At 46.3% G+C, this 20,211-nt stretch overlaps 1 protein-coding gene across 25 annotated transcripts in view; it reads right to left on the minus strand.

Moving 5' to 3' along the window:
• ASPRV1 (aspartic peptidase retroviral like 1) overlaps nt 1-20,211 on the minus strand; it is a 112,463-nt gene that overhangs the window by 7,615 nt on the left and 84,637 nt on the right. For 15 of the 25 annotated variants that reach the window (XR_004624952.1, XM_034659284.1, XM_034659283.1 and 12 more), the window contains 2 exons: nt 4,480-4,637; nt 3,070-3,164 (listed from right to left, as the gene is read on the minus strand). The gene's annotated coding sequence lies outside the window, so the exon portion shown is untranslated. Of the gene's footprint in view, nt 1-182; nt 364-1,620; nt 1,728-3,069; nt 3,199-4,479; nt 4,638-6,122; nt 7,037-7,068; nt 9,123-20,211 lie in introns of those variants that run through there. The other 10 variants (XM_034659292.1, XM_034659285.1, XM_034659287.1 and 7 more) reach the window with 9 other exon arrangements.

Below are 20,211 nucleotides of genomic sequence, written 5' to 3' on the forward strand. Positions count from 1 at the left end.
ATGCTGCCCGCTATAAATTAGTGTGAGGCAAGAGTATGCAGCATGGATGGGAATGGGCAATGAGCACCTGTCGTGTGCGAGACACCATGCTGCCCGCTGTAAATTAGTGTGAGGCAAGAGTATGCAGCATGGATGGGAATGGGCAATGCCAAAGAAGTGGGTTGATTCGATTCCATACATACTTCTTGAGGCCAACTGTGCCTCACGTTGAGATGAATCAGCAGGGCCCTACCCTCACAGAGCGCTCAGGTGAGCTGGGGAGACAGGCTCAGACACAGAGGCCCTGAATCCAGAGATGAGTGTGGAAGGTGGGCAAGACAGTGGTCCAAGGAGCATTGGGCGACTCATCCCACAGAAATCAACCTATATTACCCAAGAAAAACAAAAATGAAAGGAATGTTAAGGGGAAAGCTGCATGAGCACTGAAACCAAGGAATGACAGCACCCACAAACCATAGGCTTGGATCGACTGTGGCCGCTCTCTGCAGTCTCTGTGGGGGGGCTTTGGGGGTGAGGGCCCTGGGACTGAGTCAGTTCATATGGACACACCAGACAGGAAGGTTTTGGGGGGTTGGGTTATTTTCTGGACAAAAAAGTCCAGTTAAAAATATGTACATAAAAGCACAGAAAAAAGACTGGAAGGAAATACACCAAAACAGTGATAATACTTATTTTGGGGCGGTAGGATCATGAATGATCTTAATTTTCTTCCATATACATTCCAAAAATATATTCTCTAATAAGGAAAACATTATTTAAAAATAAAGAAACTTGTTCTTGCAATTTCTGTAAGCTTAAAATTATTTCCAAATAAAGTTTTCAACCAGGAATATATGGGAAATTTCTCTACACATTTTTCTCAATTTTGTTGTGAATCTGAAACTTCTCTAAAAAATAAAATCTATTAAATGATTTTTGTAAAGTTTTTAAAGAGGTACTTAGAGGGGTAGCTCATACAATAACACTGACAATCATAATAATCACTGAAGGCTAATGATAGGTATAAGAGGGTTCATTTGAGTTTCCCACAACTTTTGGGTGTGTCTGAAGATTTTCCATAGTAAAAAGTAAAAAAGTAAACTAAAGCTCTGTGCCAAGACCCTCTCCAGCCTGGTCTGCCTGGTTCTAGACCCAAAGCCCGGGCAATCTAGATGTCACCCAGTCCTGGGCGCTGCAACCACTGGTCAAGCGGGACAGGCAGTCTCAGCTGTGTCTCGCTGTCTCTGCTCAGCGTCCTCTCCCAGGCCCCACTGCAGAGATTCTCAGCTAACTCTTGCCAGCAGGACTGACCTGCACACTGGGCCCCAGGCTCTGGGCTCGGCACACAACCCTCTTCCTCCTCAGTCCCTGCCCCACCCCATGGCAGCAACACCAGCCTTGCCCCTGGCACACCAGAAGCATGTAACTTCCTGCCTGGATGCCCACCTGCCCACCCAGCTGCTTGTTGCAGGTGTCCCTGTCATGTATATATACATATATATACATATATATGTGTATATATATATATATATATATATTTTTTTTTTTTTTTTTAAAGGGGTTCCCCTCTCTCAGCCAAGTCAACATGCACCAGTCTCTCACGTCTTAAAAAATAAATCCTTCACATGGTCCAGCACCCACCTTGGTCAATGACTCCTTCTCTCCTTCCTCCCCATTGCCTAGAAGGGCTGAAGTCCAGCCTGCATTCTCTGGCCAGGCCAGCGTCCTGGGATGAGGGGCTGATCTGCCTGGAGGAAGGACCCCACCTTTCTGATTTGCACAAAGGTGCAGCCTTGCTTCCTGCCTGCCTTACCGTGTCACCCACTCATCCCCAAAGCCCCTGGCTCCTGCCCCCCGACCCATCGCTGCACCCTTGCCCAGTGCATCGGTGGCCTCCCAATGGCCACATCCTTTGGCTCCCTCAAGGAATTTGATTTTCTGAATCATTTGCATCACTGCTTTTCCTCCTAAGTCTTTTCTGTCCCATTAGCTCCTGGGACCCAAGTTTCTGGATCTTGTGCCTCCAAAACCACTCTCCTCAGTCTCCTGTGGGCTCCCTTCTCCCCAAAGCGCCCTCCACAGCGCTCTTTCACTGTGCACTCTCCCCAGGCTGTGCCCTGGGCCTAACCTCTCTGCTCTGCTCCAGTTGCCCACTGCACATCCACCTACAGTCACTGCTTCCATTTGTTTTTTCAATTTTATTTTTAAATTTTTTAGTAATCTCTGCACCCAACGTGGGGCTCAAACTCATGACCCCGAGATCAAGAGTCGCATGCTCTACCACCTGAGCCAGCCAGGTGCCCCTTTCAACAGTGAACTCATTATACTTTCTCCCCAGACCCTCTTGGCCCCCTGTGTTCTTTTTCTGGGCAGAAGGTACCACCACCCAGCCAGTTTCCTGAGTCAGCCACAGCTAGGGCACCCTCACCTCCTCCCTCTTCTCAGGGCCCAATCCAGTCATGAACGGGTGGCCACAGTCCGCCGGCTCCTCCTCCTGAGTCTCCCTGCCCCTGCATCCCCGCTGCCTTCCTTCAGGCCCAACCACTACAGAACTGGTGCTGCAGATCTCCTCCCCCTCTTCCTCATGGCTGCCCATGTCCTGAGACGTAAGTCTGCTCATGTCATCCTTCTGCTCAAAATGCCTCCATGCTGCTCATCCCAAAATAAAATCTCAACTCACAACATACTGCGTGAAGGCCTCCTCCCTAATTCATGGTCCACCTACACCAGGTGGCTCATGGTTCCCCAGACATGATGGGCTTACTTGTGCCTTTTCATAAGCCATTCCCCTGACCAGGCAAGCCTTCCCTACATGCCTGTTCTTCTGGAGAACCCCAACCCTTCCCATCTGAGGCACTGCCACCTCTGGGAAGTCTCCTTTAATTTCCCTGGCAGACTTAGGGGCTCCTCCCCAAGCTTCCATCACAGGGACTGTAACCCTTATGCTGCCTGCAAGCTCCCAGTGGCATGACCCAGGCCCTCTTAAAGTTGGAGACACAATCTAGGCATGCAAGTCATGGTCTTTCTGACTTCGCTCATAGAGTTCCCTCTGCTCATCCATAACCTGGACGTCCTCCAAACCCTGCTCACCTTCACCCTTTCCCAGGAAGCACTGCCTGCTCCTTCCTCAGCAGTCGCTCTCTCCTCCGGTCTTGGACTGTCAGGCATGCTGTTGCTGTCTGTATCTGCAGAACAGCAGCATTCAAACATTTGCATTTACTGTGAGCATAGAAAGACAGCCATTTTTCATCATACACTAATACACGTATACATTATAATACATGAAATATATAAGTAACTGAAACAAAAATGTATTTACCACATGTAAGATCATCTGATATCTTCTAATTCACTTGCCTTTTCTTTTTTTTAATGCTGGTAGTGACACATTCAATTAAGTTCCACAAACTGGCCCCCACCCACCATTTGAAACCTCTGCTACAGCCTATGGGGATCACTAAGGGTTTCTAGCAGGGGAGCAATGGGATTAGCAGGGGGTTAGAGGGGCACCTGGCTGGCTCAGTTGGTGGAGCTGTGACTCTTAATTTTGGGGTTGTGAGTTTGAGCCCCACCTCGGGCACATAGATTACTAAAATAAAATAAAATAAAATAAAATAAAATAAAATAAAATAAAATAAAAGAAGGGGTGTTAGAACAGTGCTTCTCAAATATTCTAAGGGGAAGGACCAATTTTGTAAGTTCCCAACCTGTCATGTACTTTATTTTTAAAAAATACAATAAAATGAATTATTAGAAAATAAAGTAACAAAGATATTAAAAAAATGCAAGCCCCAATTCATTATTATTAACTTTCAGTAGACACTGTGGAGTGGCGCAGCAAGAATGTGCTGGGAGGCAGAGACCAGCCTGGGGCTACAGGCTGAGGAGGCTTTGCCAGAACTATGGCACCTGTAAGCCCTTGACAGGTGGCCACACCTACACTGCCAATCTCTGCCGTGGAGAGATTGCTATTTGCATAGTCTGAGGGGCTCTGCCATGGAGAGAAGTGCCACTGTGCAGGCTCCTGCCTTGTCAACAGAGCCTGGGGCCTGAGTTTGCATCCTGACTCAGCCACTCACCGGCTGAGGGCTCTGGATAAAGGACTTAACCTCGCCCAGCCTTGGTTTCCTCTAGGATTGTCCTGGGAGATAATACAGCAACCTTCACGGCAGGGCTTGGTCCATGGCTGGAATCTGGTTCACACCCCATCTTCTCGCCCTCATGATTACAATTCTTTTGCTGTGGTCTCTGCTGGCTTCCTGAGTCAGCCTCATCCTCCCAGGCCTCTCCTCTGTGTCCCTCGCTGCCCACTTGGGCCAAACCTTCACCCCACCTCACCTCCTCATCCGTGTGCCTCTCACTCTCAGGACATAGCTTGCACCCTCCTTGGCAGAGGAAACAGTGGGGCCCAGCTGCTTCCCACACCAGGCTCTCTTCACTCCTACATCCTTTCTCAAAACTCTTCCTCCAGCCCAGTCTCTCCACCTGAGCCTCACTCACCCGCCTCTGGTCTCTCCACTGATGGGAGCTTCTTTCCATCGATGATTCCCTCCCTCTTCTGGGAATCTTTCCAAAGAGTCCAATCTGGTCTCTGGTCACTCCTCAGCCTAAGGCAATCTGCCCAGCGGTGCACTGGTAAATACATAACAACAGGCCCTCTGGAGAAAAAACGTAATCATATATGACTTCATTATAAACTTTACTGACATAAAGGATGTTTAGCAATTTACAAGTAGTAATAAAATATACTGTAGTCTATACTGTAAATTGCATATAGCAAATTGAGTGTTACAGAAAGCTTTCATTGATTTTTACCAACCACTAAATCCATAACTAACCTATAATTATAATTGACAAATGAGTGTAGTTCTAACATGAATACTGGTTGATATTTTTCTTGTGTGACTAATAAGAAAAAGTGAAACAATGAAGATACATGTTGCAAGTTCACTCCTTTGTCAATGGTGTAAGCAACTTCTTTACTGAATCAGGTAATACTTTTTGAATACTGGAAGAAAATCTGCTCAATTTCTCTGTGCCATTCACAACATAGTAGCTATAGCCACCATACATATATTCAAAGTGCATTATTAACATTTTCTCCATAATTTTCCCAAGTCTAGACAGTCAACAAAGCAATAAACAGGCCCTGATGTGTGGTGTCTGTCAATTTCCATGGTGCAAATATTCCCACCATGGCCGATTTCAAGCTACCAATGTGATGCCACTGAATGTGGAGTTAGGGAGAAAAGCACAGTAACACCACATCATATAGTATTTCCAGAGACATAACAGATATAAATAATCTTAAAGCCATAAACAATAAAATATTCTGAAATTCTTAGAAGTGATGAGTACCTTTGTTTTTAATATAATTTACTTAATTGTAATTTCATGTAATTTAATTTTTTAATAATAGGAAGGTTTAACTATTATCTCACAAATTTCCTGAATATTTAACATCAGCTCTCAGGAGCTAGTATCATCTGAGCACACCTGGATCTGACCCATCCCCCCAGCTCTGCCTTGAACAGGGGCCTCAAAAAGCTCTCCAAACCTGATGGCCCCTTCCAATTGCATTTTTCAGGTCTTATAAGCAAAACTGAACTCCTTTTCTTGCTCTCAAATCTGCTCCTCTCCAGGCTGACATCTTGGTGAGTGGTTTCACTAGCCACACAGGATCCCAAGCCAGAAACCTAGTGTCACCATCCCACAAGCCTCACACCTCCTCTGGCTACGGGTCACAGCCATCTATACCCCACTCAAGTCCGCCCCTGCTCTTTGTCCCCTGGCCTGCTCGGGCTCACACTCCCACTACCTTCTTCCCAGTCCCCCATGGCCTGGCACTGGCCGTTCCTGCTCACCTTCCTCAAGCATCAAAAGCACCCTCTATGTCCTGCTCTGCTCTGGACTGGGCAAAGTCAGGCTTCCCAGAGCCTGACAGTCACTGTCCCTTGTCCTATCTCTCCAGATCCATCTCGGGCATATCCTGCACACTCAGCTTCTGCCTCAGTTACAGAACTAGCCATAGTTCCCTTAACACATCCCATTCTCCCAAACCTCCATGCCTGGCACACGCAATTCCCTGTCCCTGAAATTAAAATTCCTGCTTCACAAATTCTTAGTCATTCTTTTGGACTCACCTCAAATATTACCTCCCTAGTGAACACCCCAATTCCAAGCAGAATTCATTCACGTGTTCACTCATGCATTCCTTCATTACTGATTTTTATTTATTGCTAACTATGTGCCAGATTCTATGCTAGGTATTGAGGATGCAGAAATGAGCTAGGCTCTTGGGAAGCTCTAATAGGGGAAACAGAACTAGGAAACTAGAACTAAACTGACAGACAGAGCTCTGTGGAGAGTGCTGGGCAAGAGCAGAAGGGGGATGCCCTTACGAAGGCTCCTGGGGGCTGAAACCCCTGATCTGAGCTTTGAAGGATGGGTAGGAGTTGGCTAGGTGAGGAATGTGGGAGAGTACTCCAGGAAGATGGAACAAAGGCCCTGAGGCTTGAGAATGCAGGCCACTGCATGTGATTCACTTTAGCTAGCCCTTGGGGGTCAAGAGAAGACCAAGAAGGAAAGCAAGACCAGATCTAGAGGGGTTTTAACTGGCACATGGAGAAAGCTTAAAAAATGGTGATTCTGATAGTGATGAAGGCAATGGGGAGCAATGGAAATCTTCCCAGTCTAGAATTACAGGCCTTGGGGCGCCTGGGTGGCTCAGTCAGTTAAGTGTCCAACTCCTGACTTCAGCTCAGGTCTTGATCTCAGGGTGGTGAGTTCAAGCCCTGCCTACTCAAAAAAAAAAACAAAAACAGAACTACAGGTCTTTCGGAAAGATCAATTTGAGAAATATAATGGAGAGATATAGGGTAAGAATGAAGATGCTGGGTAATGGAACTGGCCCACTGGCTTCTCAGAGTACCTGTCGTGGCAATTTTCCTTGGAAGCTAAGATGCCTGAACTGAGATCTGAGAAAGGAAAGGGGTGTCCTAGGTGAAGAAAAGGGATGGTGAAGTGGGATCGTGAGTGAGGCTCAGAGACACCCCACTCACCCACCAAGAGCCCAACCTGCAAACTCACCTTTCCTTGCTTGTCACAGTGTCTTCCCTCAGGTTTTTAAAGGGACCTTGCTCCCTTTAACAGAGGGCCTTCAACCGTTCTGTTCCTCTCCCTGGAGAGCTTCCCGGCCCCTCCCCCATTCTTGAGGGAATTGGTAAGTTTGGAAAGCACCCAGAATTACTTGAGGAAAAGGATCTGTGTGTAGCAGATATATTTGAATTTGCCAAGAAACTGACACCAGCTTCACTCATTTAGAAACAGAAGCCAGGTGGTGGTTTTCTCCTTGTGGTCCCATGTCTTCACGGATAAAATGTGGGCCTTGAGCTTCACTGTGCAGTGCACAAAAATAAGTGCTCCAAAACTATTTGCTGAAAGAACAGCTGGATGAAGGTAAGAGCCCAGCCAAGGCTGCATATATAATGGACGCCTGACCTTTCCCTGTGGTCAATGAATTTATTTTTGATTGGACTGAGCCAGGGTCAATTTCTAGAGGGCCTCAGGGCCTCGGGCATATATGTTGGAGACTGCACACCTCAGGGCACAAACGGTTATACCTGTTCTTGCTCAAAAATTACAGGAAATTGCTAAATGGACCAAAAGAAGAACCAACATGCTTGCTGCTCTCTGTCTCTCCCCTGGCCCCCAGCTGTTGCCTCATGGAGGGTCAAAACAGGCAAGATAAAATCTGTCCGACTCATAGCTCCAAAAAAACAAGAGTTAGAAATGTGACCCAACCGTGGTTCTGCCCCACCCAGCCCCAGGACTGGCCACCTCAGGCCTGCATCCCTGCCTGCACCAAGTTCTCCCAGCCTTCTGTTTCGAGACTCTATTCTGAGCTCTCATGAGATCCAAACTTGGGTTCATTTCCAGATAGTGGGCCCAGTTTTCATCTTCTCTAACAAAAAGCCTGGTATAAGTCAGGGAGGGATGGAAACCCATGCTCAAGCCCTGCTTCTTGGCCCACTGGCTTCTCAGAGGCGTTGCGGTAGTACTTTTCCTTAGAAGCCAGGCCCAGCCCCACAGTACCTAGCTCCCTCCTATCTGATCTTGGTGAGGCAGCAGTGTGGATGAGCGGTCTTCATCCCCCCAACCCCGGGAGCTGGGAGTCAACTCCAGAGCCAATGAGATAGAGTTGGGAGCCCTCACACAGGCCATGGGACCTGGAGGAGACTGATTCTCTCCTATACCACAGAGACCAACCTAGACATATCCCTGGATATAGAACACATCCTTCCTGGAACCTGACACAGGGCCTTTGCCCAGAGGTGATTTTAGATCATTATTTGTTGAATGTTCTCCAGAATTATCTGAGTGAATGAATGACTGATATTGACAATGAGTCAGGAGCCGTCAAAACCTGGACACTTCTGGGTTAAGAAAACCCCCTTATCAGCCTCTTTCTTCTCACCCTGAGACCCCACCTCACCCCACCAGTGGACAGCCATGCAGACCCCCTCTCCCTCCACATTCAGAGTGTCCCAGTCAGTAAGATGACATCTCCTTTCCATATGAGCCTGAGTTAACTTTTCTCCCCACTTCATTCCCACTTTCCTCTTCGTCACTGTGCCCTGTACAAAGCACATATAGAGAGCCCTAACCCAGATCAACCTATATGAAATTGAGGACAGGAAGTGCTAGAATGGCCCCATAACACACACACACACACACACACACACACACACTCACTCACACACACTCACTCACTCTGAAGAAGCACAAACTGGGCAAAATGTAAGAATTCAATTTCACCAAATCATTTTTTTAATATGGGATTTCCCAGTGTCTCAAAAGAAAATTACAACCCCCAGACAAGCCTCTATAAGTAAAAAACATAAAGACACTGGCAGCAAGCCCACTGTGGGTGGGAAATCACCAGCAAGGGGAACTCTGCTCCCCTCTAAGAGTTCTAAAATTGTTCCAGAGCCATTGTTTCTGCCCCTGCAACCAACCATACTGTAAGTTGTGTAAGATGCTGTCGAAAGAGCACAGAGCTGAAAGGCAGGAACCTCAAGTTCCAAACCCACAACCGCCCCCAAGAAGCTTTGTGACCTTGTATGTGCTCCTTAGCATCTCTGGGCTGTCCTGTTCCCACCTGTAAAATGGAAGATGGGCTTTGGATCTTCTGTCTTGGATTTCTACTATATTCCCAGTGCCCGGCCCAGTGCCATCTAGGAAGGGCTTAATAAGTACAAATGAGAAGAAACAGTCCAACATAATTTTTTTTTTAAGATTTACTTATTTATTTGAGAGAGAGAGAGCATGAGCAGGGAGAGAGGCAGAAAGACGTGGAGCCGGACGTGGGGCTTGATCTCACAACCCTGAGATCATGACCTGAGCTGAAAGCAAGAGTCCAAGACTTAACCAACTGAGCCACCCAGGCATCCCATCCAACATGATTTTTGAGTGAATATAACCTGGCTTAAGATACCATTTCCCAACAAGTTCATCAGGGAAGTTAAATAGAATGCATCTTTGGAAGGTCACTAGGTCTTGGGGTTTTCTCTTTTTCCATAGCCAATTTTTAGCCCATGGGCTGTAAAGGAGAGAAGTAGGAGTAACTCTGTGGCGACAATGGAGGGATTGGTGGGATAGAACTACTGAGGGGGAGGCTTGCTCATGTCAGTGTGAGCTACACCATTCCAAGCTGTCTTGGACCTGCCTCTAGGTAATGAGCCCCGCATGTGGGTGGTGATGACGGTGGCAAGTATCTGCCCAGTGAGTGGATGTAAACCCAGACGTCATCACCCCCACCCCAGCAGAAGAAGGAAGCAGGCTGGGGAGCTCTCAGACCACCTTTGTATGAACAACTAGCCATGTACCTGTCCGAGCGACTGAAGAAAGGAGGACAGCCCTCTGCAGGGTCAGCATGCAGCCAGGGTCCCAGGCCTTACATCCAAATAGCAACCCCGGAACTCTGAGGAATGCTTGCTCTCACCCCCAGAGAACCCTAGGGAGGGGGCTCTTGTGCGCCTCCCAACACTCTCTCCATCTCTTCAGGCCCCAGGGAGACACAAGTACCTGGGAGTTGCTTTGGGGAGGATTTTCCCAGACTGGTTCTAAAGATGGTCAGACAGTCTTCCCAGGACATTTGCCTTCCAGTCCCCTCTGCCTCCAGGAGGGGACACAGCCCAGTGGGCTAGAAAGCTCAGCTTCAGAATCAAGCTAGCTCTGTCCCTCACCTACCATCTGGCTGTGGGAAAGGCACTTGGCCCTGTTTCTTCTTTCATAAAATGAAAACAGTAGGACCAACCCAACAAACAGTTATGTGGATTAAATGAGATAATGGAGAGAGAGCGCTGAGGCCAAGCCCAGAGCTAGCTCATATGCACCATGATGACTACACAGAGCTACAAAAGACACTTACAGATCAGACCAACAACAGGCCTCAGGAAGTCTGTCCACAATGCTGCTAGAGGGGTCGTGGTCAGGTCACGTGATGGTGACTAGGAATGGCCAAGAATGTCAAAATAAAAGAAAACCTCACCCCTTCCCAGGAAATACTGACCCTAGGATGATGAAGGTCCATGGATTAGAGGTCATGGAACAAGCCCCTCACTGCACGGTGGAGAAAACAGGCTCAGAGACAATGTATGACATGCCTGAGAACACCCCACGGGTTTGTGACAGTATTTGGACAAAAGGACGTATCTTCCCATTTCTTCTTGGTGTGGCCAGATTATTTTCTCAGGTATTAATTTGTGTTTAGATGGTTGCATTTTTCCTTTGCCTTCTCATTCCAAGAAGGTCTGGGATCTGTCCTCTTTGAGACTCAGAACCAGACAGAAGCCACCCCTGGGCCCTTCTCTCCTTTGCATCTGTTTTCCTGAGCCTGAGCTCTTTGCAGACTCAGAGGAGTGTCTTGAAGGCCACCCTGGGAGGGAGAAAATGAAAGGGGAGAGGGAAAGGGGACGTTGGGGGTGGGAAAAGGATCCAGACTACTGTACCTTCAGTGAGAAGTGGGCCTCAGTGGTGGGGAGACAGGGCCCTGGGCACAAAAGCCTCAAGCAGGGCCTGACAGCAGTCTTAGCCTCACAGGGTACCAGGGCCCATGAGAGAGAGCAGAGACCATAGAAGTGTCCCTTTCCTGGGCAGCACCAGAAGCCTCCTGGATTCTTGGGTGCCCTTATTAGGAGGGGGCCTATAATGACAGCAATAGAATTTCCTCCCTGTCAGTAAGATGGGAGTTCAGGCTGGAACTGAGTTGATCTCAGGAGCATTTCTTGCCCTCCTGGGATGGTGGATTGAGAGTCATACTACCCACATAAGGCTCTACTCAGCCCTCTTCACAACAGCATTTCCTATGACTGCATCACCCACCTGTACAGTCCTTTACAAAGTGCTCTGCAACAGTCCATTCGGTCCCTGAGATCCTGACCATTAACCAGATGAAACAAAGGGAGCCCAGAAAACAGAGCAGATTTGCTCAAGTTCACACAGGTAGTAAGAGAACCAGGATGAAACCCCCATTCTCTGGACTCCTGGACAATGCTCTTTACAACATGTCACTGCCTACCCTGTACCACTCTTTGTACACAGCTGGCCTCTGGGTCACTAGCAAAGCACACCTCACTGTCACCCAGGTTCCACAGCCCCGGGCAGGCCTCTGCAGGAGAGACAAGGCCTGCAGGAAACATCTGGCAGGCCTCCCCTTCCTGGGTGACACTGCCTTAATGACTCTGCAGGATGCAGTGATGGCTTTCTAGATGTTTACCTGCCACTGGCTGCATGTCAGACTGAATGGAAGCTAAAGGCTTAGACGTTGACAAAAGGCCCTATCAATGATTTGGAAATCAAAATCAAAAAGTACAAGTAGTTACCAAACAGATGAAAAAAACCTGTAAACCCACTAGCCATTAAGAGATGTTCACTAACTTAAAAAATGGTCAGAGGACATGAACAGACATTTCTCCAAAGAAGACATACAGACGGCCAAGAGACACATGGAAAGATGCTCAACATCACTCAGCATCAGGGGGAAACAAATCAAAACCACAATGAGATATCACCTCACACCTGTCAGAATGGCTAAAATAAAAAACACAGGATGTGCAGAAAAAAGAACCCTCATGCACTGTTAGTGGGAATGCAAATTGTGCAGCCCTGTGGAAAACTGTATGGAGTTTCCTCAGAAAGTTTAAAATAGAACTACCCTATGATCTGGCAGTCGCCCTACTGGGTATTTACCTCAAAAATACAAAAACACTAATTCAAAGGGACACATGCACCTCTACGTTTATAGCAGCACTATTGCAATAGCCAAAGTATGGAAGCAGCTCAAGTGTCCGTGGATAGATGAATGGATAAAGAAGAGGTTATATATGTACATACATACATACATACATATATATATGTATATATATGTGTATATATATGTAAATGTATATATATGCAATATAATGTTATTCAGCCATAGAAAAAGAACAAAATCTTGCAATTTGCAACAACATGGATGGAGCTAGAGAGTATTATGCTAAGTGAAATAAGTCAGTCAGAGAAAGACTAATATATGATGTCAGTCATACGCAGAACTTAAGAAACAAAACAGATGAACAAAGAAAAAAAGAGACAAACCAAAGCCAGAGAACAAACTGAGGGGAGGTGGCTGGGGGGATGGGTGAAATAGGTGATGGGGATTAAGAGTGCACTTGTTGTGATGAGTACTGAGTAATGTACAGAATTGTTGAATCACCATATTGTAACATAACACTGTATGTTAACTATACTGGAATTAACATTTTTAAATTTTTTAATTAAAAAAAAAGAAAAAATCTAGAAAGAACAATATTTAAAAAGAGTGACAAACATTGTTTCCAAAACTGTATGTGTATTTCTAAAGCTGCCATCATTCCATTTAAATGTTCTCATTTATGAAGTGGTTTTACAACTCTCCTGAATATATTATCTAATAACATATCCATATACTTAAAAAAAGGAAAAATAAATACCTGCTAAATTGATGTTATTGCTGTTGCTACAATACCTATTAGGTTGACAAAGTCTTTCCCCTATACTATTGATGGGAATATAAATTGACACAACTTTCTTACACACACATACACACACACACACACACACACCAAAAGCCTTAAAAGTATTCACATGCTTAAATACAACATGGTATCTTGGACTGAATCCTGGAATGGATTAAGGACATTAGTAAGAAAACTAATAAAAGCCAAATATAGTCTGGAGCTTAGTTAATAGTAAAGTACCAATGCTAATTTATTAGTTTTGATGAATATACTCTGATTAGATATTAATGTTAGAGGAAGCTGTGTGAAGGGTACATGGGAACTCTCTGTACTATCTTTGCAACTTTTTGTAAATCTAAAATTAGTTCAAAATGAAAGGTTTATTTTTTAAATGTTCACATTCTTTTACCCAGAAATTTCATTTCTAAGATTTTATTGTATCTCAAAACTTATCAGAGATATATGGGAGCTCCTGGCTGGCTCAATCAGTAGAGCATGCAACTCTTTTTTTTTTTTTCTAAGATTTTATTTATTTATTTGACAGAGAGAGATACAGCCAGCGAGAGAGGGAACACAAGCAGGGAGAGTAGGAGAAGAAGAAGCAGGCTTCCCGCTGAGCAGGGAGCCGGATGCAGGGCTCGGGCTAGATCCCAGGACTCTGGGATCACGCCCTGAGCCTAAGGCAGATGCTTAACAACTGAGCCACCCAGGCGCCCCTGCAACTCTTTTTTTTAAACATTTATTTATTTGAGAGAGTGTGTGTGTGAGCAGAGGGAGAAGGAGAGAATCTCAAGCAGACTCCCAGCTGAGCATGGAGCCTGATGTGAGGCTGATCCCATCACCCTGAGATCATGACATGAGCCAGAACCAAGAATCAAACGTTCAACCAAATGAGCCACCCAGGTGCCTCAAGCATGCAACTCTTGATCTCGGGGTCATGAGTTCAAGCCTCATGTTTGGCATAGAGCTTACCCAAAAAAAACAAAAAACAAAAAAAAAACACCTAGCAGATTAAAACAAAACAACAAAAAAGAAATGCTTAGCATATTAAAAGAAACTTATCAGAGATGTAGATGGACATTTATATACAAAGATACTGCACCACTTGTGGTAATCACAAAAATGTGGAAATTATCTACATGTCCAAGAATAGCAGGTTAATTAAATAAGTTCTAATGCATCAAATGATGATAGAACTTGGTCAAAAACAATATATATTTGTTGACATGGAAAATGCTTACAGTAGAAGGTAAAGTGAAAGAATTAAGACATAAACTATATTTTAAGTTCAATACAATTTTTAAGCGATGTACATAAACAAGATAAGAAATACACTGATATATTAAAGGTAGTTATTAAGGTCATATAGAGAATCTTATTTTCTTCTGAGTATATTTGTATATATTGTAAGTTTTCTACAATGAACTTTTGTTTATAATCAGAAAAAAAGTATCAAAAATCCCCAACCCATTGGAGTTCCTCAAAAATTTAAACAGAGTTACCATATGACCTAGCAATTCCATTCCTAGTATCACTCAAAAAAAGTAAAAAAAACAACCTGAGAACATATGTCCACAATAACATTTGTACATAAATATCCATAGCCATATTATTTATAATAGCCAAAAAGTAGAAAACCTCCACACATCCAGCAGGATAAACAAAATGTGGCATATCCATGCAATGGAATATTATTCAGCAGGAAACAGGAATGGAGCATGGACCCAAGCTACAACATGGATAAACATTATATTAAGTGAAAGACACAAGACGCAAAAGGGCATTTGTTCTAGGATCTCATTCATATGAAATGCTCAGAATAAGCAGATCCACAGAGACAGAGTATAGTCTACTAGTGGTTGCTGGGAGCAGGGGGATGGGGAGCGACTACTAATGGTCTGAGGTTTCTTGTTGGGGTGATGAAAATGTTCTGCAATTAGCGACGATGGTTGCACAACCTTGTGGATACATTAAAAGCCATTCAATTGTACACTTCAAAGGGTGAATTTTGTGGTTTGTGGATTATTAGATCTCAAAAAAAGAAAAAGAAAAAAAATTCCCCTGTCCAAACGCCACATTTTACTGCTTCTAACAATTTTCTTTCACAAAGTCCTTTTCCTTAATTTTAAGTGATGCTCAGGCTGGTAGAGTCCAACTGCCCCCCCAAGCCAGGCCCATGTAGGCAGGCAGGCAGCCATCCGTTTATGTGATGGACAGACTCCTGAGAAGGTGATTGTGAGTCTGTCCCCATCGGTTCTTTGCACCCTCACCGCTTCATTCATCTGTCTATCCTTCTTTCCCTCCTTCCCTCAAACACCAAAGCTATACTATCCAGGGGGCCCCCACAATGAGGAGCTAATCCTTAGAGCTACTGTTTGACACTGACACTCTGCCCTTTTAAATCTCCCCTATAAAACGCAAGTTTTCTGGGATTTTGAATTTACCACCCCTGTGGGAATTAACTCATCTAACATACAAAAGGCTGAAAAGACAAGAGATACAGAAAGAAGCTTTAATAGGGGCAAAGGGATGGGGTAGGCTCACAGCAGGCAATAGCTCCTGGAATGGACAAGCCTTGGCAGGGTATGAGAGCACTGGTACTAGGAATCTTCCAGGAGAGAGGGGAAGACAGGGGCACAAAGGCAAATATGCTGACTGATCAGTCCCAAGAAGTAGGCCTGCTTCTCTCCCTTATCGGGCCTAAGGTGGTCATCATGAAATCATCTACCTCCGAAGTGGGACCCTCAGGCTTAGAGGCCTTTTAGACACCCCGAGTGGATATCATTGTTGCAGTAGAATATTGGGCACAGAAAAAGGGGAGAGGAGGAAAGCAGAAAGGGCTGGCAAAGTGGGGGAGTTATTCCCTCCCCTGGCCCTATGGAGGGCTCCATACTTAAGGACACTTGGTGATCCTCAGTACTTGGGTTTTCCATTTCTCCCAGTTGAGCCTTCTCTTCCTACTGGAAACCCAAGGTCTCCCAGCAGCCTTCCTAAGAACACATTTCTGGCAGGGCTGGGCCAAGGATAAAGTAAAAAGAAGAGTCAGTATTGAAAAAATAAAAGTAGGAAAAAGCAAATGAAAATTTTAATGCTGGCCTGAGGTTCTTTTCTGTAGTGCGTACAGAACTTTGTAAAGAACAGGTGAGGATTTGGTTCTGGGACTCTTGGGGAGGGTCGGGGAGGAGGCTAGGGGCCCTGGAGCAGGGTAGCCCTTTGAGTAAAGATGCCACCCTCCTGCTCAGGGCGGAGCAGGGCCAGGCCGGCCAGAGAGTGTGTTGAAATGAAAAACTGATGGAGGAGTTTAAAGAAAACAGGTAAGGTAAGCAGTAGTTACATCGTTTTGCACTTGAGGGCTTGCCAGGCAGGCCTACAGGAGCATCAGGGTGGGGGTGGGCGCGGTGGGGGGGTGGGGGAGTCTCGTATGTGAGAGTCAACGGTTCTGCCTGTCTAGCAATCTCTCCTCCATTCTTCTGGATACAGCACCTCACTTTTCTGAGGGAGAACTCCATCTCCCTCACTCCCCAGTGGGACAGTCAGCACAGGATCCAGATCAGCCAATGAGACTCTGTCTCGGATCACACAAGGAGGCTGGCATGGCCTCTACCTAAAGGCAGTCTTCCTTCTTTGAAAACCCAGGTTCAAGTTTCCTGGTCTTCCTGAAGCCTCAGAGCCAACCCTTTCTTCAAGGCTACGAGCTGGGAGTCTTCTAATAAATAACCATTTTTGGCTTATGTTAGCTGGACCCTCACTGATACAACATGATGCCAGGCACCTGGGTGGTTCAGCTGGTTAAGCGTCTGCCTTCGGCTCAGGTCATGATCTCAGGGTTCTTGGATCAAGCCCTGTGTTGGGCTCCCTGCTCAGCGGGGTGCCTGCTTCTCCCTCTGCCTGCCCCTCCCCCTGCTCATGCATTCATACTCTTTCTGTCAAATAAATTAAAAAATCTTTTAAAAAAATTTTTAAAAATACATAATGCCATGGTACTAATAATTCCCATTATTTACCGAGTGTCTACCATGTGCCAAGAACAGTGTGGGGCCTATCACATGTATTAACCTAATTCTCATTCCACAGATGCAGAAACTAGGACTCACAAAGATTAATACCATGTCTGGGAGTTCCATATTTAAAGGAGATGAAAAGGGGATGCAGATCCACTTTGATTTAGCTTCCAAGCCCAGGCTCATTCTCTCTCTCGCCTGCCTTCCTTCCCCTCCTTCCCTCCCTTCAGTCCCTTCTCTTTCTTCTCTTCCTGTTTCTTTTAAATTTGGATGTTGGGGGCAGAGAGTGGAGTTAACCATTCCTCAGTTCCTGGCACTTGAGCACCACTGGTCCCCCCTCCTGTTTCACCACCCAAGTTTTTCCCACCTTACCATACCACCTTCCCAATGCCCAGGATCACAGCTCACATGTGATAGGGTCTGACCTCTCCCTGACAGGCACTCCAGATATTTGGGAGTCTAGATTTTGAGTTTCTTTGTTTCTTTGAGGATCAAATCTAGTTTGACCTGAGAAATTTCTCCAGGTGACTCTCCAGCACTCCCATCCAATAGCCAACCTATTAGCCTTATTATCGGCTTAGTTCTGGGCTAGAATGAGATGTGGAACTGGTAAGAAAGAGAAAGACTCAGTCTCTACCCTTAAGAAGTTTAAAATTCATACACTGGTCCACTGAACAAATCCATATGGAGAACTGACCTCACAATGATAAGAAGGATGAATGAGACAGTTGTTGCCCTCTGAGAACGAAGAGTCTACTAGGGAAGAAGACAATTAAGCAATTAGACCTTTGTCACAAGTCTGTGGTAGGGGATATGCAGCAAAGCTGGGCAGACAGAATCCAGGACTGGGCATGACTCGGATAGTAACGTTAATCCCAGAAATCATATATAAATCTATATTTGTTTCTGCTCGTTTGTCTCAGCATCATGCAACAATGGTGGGTGGAATTTCCATCACACTTGGAGGGGAAATGTGGGATAGCCGGAATTAAAATGGAGACTATGTGGCATGCACTAAATTAAGTGCAAGGAGTCCAGGGGGACACTCAGAGAAGGAAGCAGTCATCCTAGACCAGACCTGTGGAGACTGGGACCAAGGAAGTCCTGCCTATCGAGTGGGACACAGATGTCCCCACATACTGATGCCTTCACTGGAGAAAACAAACAGGGTATCTAATATAAATTCCAATCAAAAGACACTGAAGACTCTGCCCTGCGGGGGAGAGTAATGGCTGGGCTGCTTCCCACAAGGCTAATTCTCCATGTCGTCCAGGCTACGTGGCAGTAGGGGCAGATTAGCTAACAGTGGTGAACGGTTCTCCTGAGCAGCCCAGCTGCCCAGCAGGTAAGAAGGCAGCACTGAGAACCCTCACCGCTGCCACCTCTGGGTAGACACAAGTGTGCTCAGGGCAGGGCGCCTGGGGGGCTCAGTCAGTACGTGTCTGATTTGAGCTCAGGTCAGGATCCCAGGGTCCTGGGATAGACTCCCACAAACAGGATCTCTGCTCAGCAGGGAGTCTGCTCCTCCCTCTCCCTTTGCCCCTCCCCCAGCTTGTGCTCTCTCTCTCGATCACTCTCTCAAATAAATAAAATCTTAAAAAAAACAAGTGTGCTCAGGACAGAGTCTGTTCACCAGAGGCTGCCCCTAGAGTAGGCTGATGCCGCCCAGACCAGCAAGTCCATACGGGGACACCTAAAATGTTCCTTGAGACTTTATGTCCCCAGTCCACTGTTTCAAGCAGCAGAAAGCCCTCATTTGGAAGTGGGATGAGAGTTTCCTAGACCTCATCCAAGCAGACCCTGGGAGGTGGTTCTGACATCAGTCCCCAGCCCCTCCCTACTCAGGGCCTAGGGACCACTTGCTCCAGATGGTGAAGGACATGACGGCCATCAGAGCCCCCTCTGGGGACTTCAGAGCTGGTCTCATGCTGACTTGAACACACTAACTGGGGCTCCTGCCACGTGTGTCTTTCACTGGGAGCCAGGAGAGTAGGAGGGGACTGTGAGGTCATTCAGTGGGGAAGACTCTCATCCTGCTCGAAGCTGGAGCTCAAGAGGGTTCCTCATAGGTGCAGTGTCACAACACATGCCAGGAGCACCATTCTTCCTGTTCCTGCTGGCCACAGACAGTGCAGGGCTGGGCTTGGCAGGGAGGAGGGCCCGGAACGGTGGGGAAAGCCCTAGAGACATGTGGGCCTTCCTTTGGGCCTTGACGGATGAGCCACCTTGGGTTAGGAAGAAAGAAAAAGGAGGAAGAATGGTGTTCCAGGGAGGGTGAATAGCCTGGACAAAGATACAGAGGTGGCAACACAGTGTTCAGTCCAGTCTGAATAAGAAGAAACCAGGAAAAGGAGTCCTGAAGAAAAATAAGACTGTCCTCCCCACTCCCTGCCCTCTGGCAGAAGAAACCAGTGTTTCCCCAAGTGTCATATCCTTTGGCATCTTCTGTCACTTCTATCCCCAACGCCAGGTCCAGACAGCCAAGCTCCAAGATCCACAGAAAATAAGGGTGGGCTTTCCACAGCCCTTCACTATCTCCCTTCCTTCTTTTCCTCTGGACCTCCTTACTCTGATCTTTGCCCTGCATGTACTTTTCCTTTCATGTAAAAATAAATAATCTCTCTCAATCTGTCTCTCCATCTCCTCCTTCTCACTGCCCTTGAGATAAAATCCTGCCCTTGAGATAAAATCCCAAATCCTTACTCGAGGCCTGCCCCATCTGGTCCCTGGGCCCTCCCTGGGCTGGCTCAGCCACTCCCACCCGCTCTCTCTGCTGCATCTTGCTCCGGGCCTTCCGCACTGTGGCTTTGGCCCATGCTGCCACCTCTCTGGAGAAGGCTCCTACCGGCAGGCCGCAACTGAACCATTACTTCCTCACAGAAGCCTCCCCCTAGTCTAAACCAAGTGCCCCTCTCACTCTTTTTCATAGGGCCTGTTATATCCCATCACACTGTTCATCTCACTTTCTAGAACCATTTGTCTCTGTGTTTCCTTACGTCATACTAGCTACCTACACTGGGATGATGGCTTCTCAGGTTTCATTCACCCTAATTCCCCAGAACCCAGTATACATCCTGACAAGTATTTTTCTAAATATTCAAAAGACATCCCTCTGTCTGTAGGATGAAAACCTAAGCTCTTGACACAAAGACCTTTTCACATTTGAGCTTTGCCTGCTCTCCTGCCTCATG

The sequence above is a fragment of the Ailuropoda melanoleuca genome, chromosome 4, assembly GCF_002007445.2.
Source record: "Ailuropoda melanoleuca isolate Jingjing chromosome 4, ASM200744v2, whole genome shotgun sequence".
NCBI lineage: Eukaryota > Metazoa > Chordata > Mammalia > Carnivora > Ursidae > Ailuropoda > Ailuropoda melanoleuca.